The 4689-nt window shown below is 45.9% G+C and overlaps 1 pseudogene; it reads right to left on the bottom strand.

The window, feature by feature from the left end:
* Window positions 1-384: 384 nt before the first annotated feature.
* LOC127689882 (heterogeneous nuclear ribonucleoprotein A3-like) lies at window positions 385-1560 on the bottom strand (annotated as a pseudogene).
* Window positions 1561-4689: the final 3129 nt, after the last annotated feature.

The following is a 4689-nucleotide window of genomic DNA, read 5'->3' as shown; positions in this document are numbered from 1 at the left end:
ACAGGGAACTATGGACACTGACTATGTATTTAAAGCTATTAAAATGTGATTACAGGTAACTCCAGTGAAATGATATTTTTGTGGCTTTTTTTTTAAAGTTAAAAATTCCTTAATTTTTTATTTCTGGTACCACTACCACAATTTACAGGGCAATATACTAATGTAATGAAAAGAAAAAGACAAAGCTACAGCAGATAAAAGACCTCGGGGATGTACATGTAACTGACTACACTGCTTTAATCAATAGCTGCACTTTGCAAACTGTGGCTATGACAGTCCTGAACAAGAAGGGTTTCCTGTTTAAGCTGCAGTGACTTTCCTGACTGTGGATCACCGTTCCTTCTGTGGCAGATTTTCACAGTTCCTCTCATGCATTCGGGACGACTGTCTCAAAGTGACCTGCAGCTTTCCTGACAACTCCTCGCTGTCTCTTCTGCTTAGACCTGTAGCCGTTTCTGTTTTATTTTAAAACCTTCTGCTACCATATCCACCACTTCCACCTCCAGATCCATGGCCACCACCATAGGGACTGCCCAAGCTTCTTCCACCAAAACTGCCCCCCTTCATGGGTCCATAATTTGATTGTTGCTGTCCACTATAATTTCCAAAGTCATTATAGTTCCCACCACTACCATAGTTACCTCCACCAAAATTTCCTCCTTCATTGTAACCATCGTATCCTCCTCCTCCACCACCATATCTACCAACTTGGTTTCCACACCCTGGTCCACCACCTCCATAACCTCCTCTGCTACTGTAACCAGGTCCACCACCATAGTTGCCACCATCACCTCCAAATCAGTTATATCCACCATCACCACCTCTACTGCCACCACCTCCACCACCATAGCCTCCTCTTCCACCAAAGTTTCCTCCACGACAAAAGTTTCCTCTACCACCTCCAGAGTTTCCTCCACGACCCATAAAGTTGCTAGACCCACCTCCACGACCTCTCTGTGATCCAGTAGACTGCATCTCTTGTTTAGAAAGGGCCTTTTTCACTTCACAATTGGGCTCATTAATAGTGTGGTATTTCTGAACAACAATCTTATCAACTGTGTTACAAAAGTTACAAAAGCAAATCCTCTCTTTTTCCCACTCTGCCTATCTTCCATAACTTCTATGGTTTCAATCTTGCCATACTTTTCAAAGTAGTATCTCAGGTTATATTCTTCTGTATCCTCTTTAATACCACCAACAAAAATTTTCTTTACTGTTAAATGGGCACGAGGCTTTACAGCATCCTCTCTAGAAACAGCTCTCGTTGGTTCCACCACCCGCCCATCAACCTTGTGTGGCCGACCACACAATGCAGCATCCACCTCTTCAAGAGTCCGTCACAAAGCCAAAGCCTCGGGAACGTTTTGTTTGAGGATCTCTCATCACCACACAGTCTGTAAGTGTGCCCCATTTCTCAAAATGTTCTCTTAAGCTATCATCTGTGATTTCAAAGCTCAGACCACCAATAAACAGCTTTCTCAGTTGCTCTGGTTCCTTTGGATCATGGCCCTCCATTTTGAGACCAGACTCGACTCTTCCAACTCCAGTTCAATATGGGACCGAGAGCTTTTGTGGCTTTTAAAAAACAAGATTCTTGCACTTTAAAAATAATGTTGAGCCGGGCATGGTCCCAGCACTTGGTAGGCAGAGGCAGGTGGATTTCTGAGTTTGAGCCAGCCTGGTATACAAAAGTATGTTCCAGGACAGCCAGGGCTACACAGAGAAACCCTGTCTCGAAAAGAAAAAAGAAAGAAAGAAAGAAAGAAAGAAAGAAAGAAAGAAAGAAAGAAAGAAAGAAAGAAAGAAAGAAAGAAAGAAAGAAAGAAAGAAAGAAAGAGAAAGAAAGAAAGAAAGAGAGAGAGAGAAAGAGAGAAAGAAAGAGAGATAGAAAGAAAGCAAAAGAAAGAAAGAGAGAAAGAAAGAAAGAAAGAAAGAAAGCAAAAGAAAGAAAGAAAGCAAAAGAAAGAAAGAAAGAAAGAAAGAAAGAAAGAAAGAAAGAAAGAAAGAAAGAAAGAAAGAAAGAAAGAAAGAATGTTGGATATGAGTGAATTGAGAATGACTTCTGGAAGTTTCTTCAAAAGTGATTTAGCTACTGGGGGCCAGTGAGATGGCTCCTGGGTAGAGGGGCTTGCCACGCACACCTGATGACTCAAGTTTGCTCACTAGATCACGCAGTGGCAGAAAAGTGATTCCACAAAGTGTCCCCTAACCTTCACACATGCAAGCCATGGCACTAATAGTAAATACATTTCAAAATAACGCTAATAATCTGAACTGTTGGGGGTGATGGTAAGCGATGCAGTGTGAGTGGGGAAACCATTGTGGGTCTCTGAAGCTCTTTGAACACAATTCTTTCTACTGTCGCAGATATTAGAAAGTTTCCCAATAGCACTCACTGGGACAGTGCTCACCTTACAAGCACAAGGTCCTGAGTTCTAATTCCCAGGACCTCAAATAAATATTTTCCATGACAAAACATTAAAATCTGGTGCTTGGCAAGTGTCCACTCTGGAAAGCAGCTTCCTCCTCCTCCTCCTCCTCCTCCTCCTCCTCCTCCTCCTCCTCCTCCTCCTCCTCCTCCTCCTCCTTCTCCTCTTCCTCCTCCTCCTTCTCCTCCTCCTCCTCTTCCTCCTCCTCCTCTTTCTCCTCCTTCTCCTCCTCCTCTTCCTCCTCTTCCTTTCCTCTTCTTTTTCTTCCTATTTTTCCTCCTTTCTCCTCTTCCTCTTCCTCTTTCTTCTTCCTCTTCCCCCTTCTCCTTCTCTTCCTCCTTTTCCGCCTCTTCTTCAGGTAGGGTCTCCACGTGCCTCCACTTCCCGGTTTGGGAAGTCCAGGGCATGGAGTGCAGACTTCACGCCTGCTAGGAAGCCGCTCTACCAGCTGAGTTAAACCTCAGCTCTGACAGATTCTTAGGAAACACCAACCACCTGACCCAGAAAATCCACTCGCTGCCATCCATTGATGAAAACTAAAGCTAACTCACTCACTGGCTGCCTTCTGAGTATGGATGTGGGCAGTTGCTTCAAGTTCCCTTCCTTGACGTCCCCACCAGGATGGCCTATACCCTTGAAATGTAGGACAGAATAAACTCTCTCAGGGTGGAAGAGGAGAGACAGACAGAGACAGAGAGATGAGTTGTTACTGTTTTAGTTTAGATTTCTTGCTGTATTTGATATTCAAGTTAAGACTTAAATGTTAAAAGTTATACTTAGGAAATGATCCAGCTGTTCTGAACTATAGTTTGGCACACAGCTGTGAAGCTAAGCACACACGTCCCTGCAGCTCTTCTGGTAGAGATCAACCCCAGGGAAGTGAGTATCTATATTTGCACAAATCTGGAAGTGTAAACATGTTCAGTGACATTCTTCATAACTAGCCCAAACTAGAAACAAGCCAAATGTCCCTCACCAGCAAGCAGATAAACAAATGGCCCTGTGTCAATGCAAAGCCATCGAATGGTGACAGGAAGGAGCAAATGTGGATGGCTTTCCAAGGCCCGGAGCCAGATTCCACGGGTAAAGCCACACTATGGGGACAGACAACAGAGGCCAGGCTGGAGGTGGGAAGAGGGGTTGCCTGCACCAAGGCTTGATGAAAGGGTTCTGTATCTTGATTGTCATGATGTTTACACATTTGCTATACATTTGTCAAGTCTCATAGACTGTGCAGTTTCAAGGGATAACTCTTACAGCATGGGACTAATAGAACACAGCACTTGAAAACTGACCAGCTGCGTATTGGCTATCTGATGCACGAGTGGAGGAGGAGGAGTCATTTAGTGGGAGTGGCACCAGCAGGAACGTCTAAGACCCACAGGATCTCAGGGTGAGGGTGACCAGTGGGCAGCGGGACATTAAAGGTGGAGACCTGGAGACCCGTGACCTTTGCCTCTCAGCTGGCCTTTCTTCAGTATTCTCCTGCCTCCACCACGCATGCCTGCCACATTGCCTCCCGAGAGAACCATCTTTAGCTCCATGTGCCACCCAGCTCACTCAGATGACATATTACTGCCCAAGTTCCCCTAAGAGCTGGGCAGGGCCCATGTGTGCAGAGGCCCAAGCTGGTGTCCACAAGGACCTTCCTGGTATCTCTGTATCTTGTCTACGTTTCAGGAAACAGGACTCTTACCCTGTGTGGAGAGCGGAGAACCACTCTCATCTGCTTCTCTGAAATGGTCTCATCCCAGTGCAGGAGAAGGAAGGCTCAGCCCCTGCTCAGGGGCGTGGGAGAGCACAGAACTCTCACGGCAGAGCATCCCTGGACTGGAGAGATTGAGAGCATCTGTGTGGTTCTCAGGTTTCCCAGTCTCCCCAGTTGCTGGAACCTTTAAGCCTCCCTGCTTTCCTAAAGACAGAGCTGCAGGAGATAGCTGTGTTTTAGCCATGACTAAGGACGTTTAGCAAGGAGGGATGAGGTGGGTCCAAACCAAGGGGAAACCCCAGCACATGGGAGAAGATACTGGGTCAAAAAGAGGAAGAAACTGGCAAACATACAGCAGGCTAGTTAACCATCACAGGTGACAGAGCTGTTGGTAGAAAGCAAGGCAACTTTGCAGAAGATAGAGGAAATTTCCATACCCCTCCACCAGGGGGAGCACATGTGCCACTTCACCTGCAATGGCTGTGTGGTGTTAGTCCTGCCCTGCATGGATTAGGAAGAACAAGAGAGGATGCAGGGAAACCGTGGTGAAGC

Source organism: Apodemus sylvaticus, chromosome 7 (genome assembly GCF_947179515.1).
Source record: "Apodemus sylvaticus chromosome 7, mApoSyl1.1, whole genome shotgun sequence".
In the NCBI taxonomy this organism is placed as follows: domain Eukaryota; kingdom Metazoa; phylum Chordata; class Mammalia; order Rodentia; family Muridae; genus Apodemus; species Apodemus sylvaticus.
The sequence above is the reverse complement of the archived record's forward strand: the minus strand, read 5'-3'. Positions and strand labels throughout refer to the sequence as shown.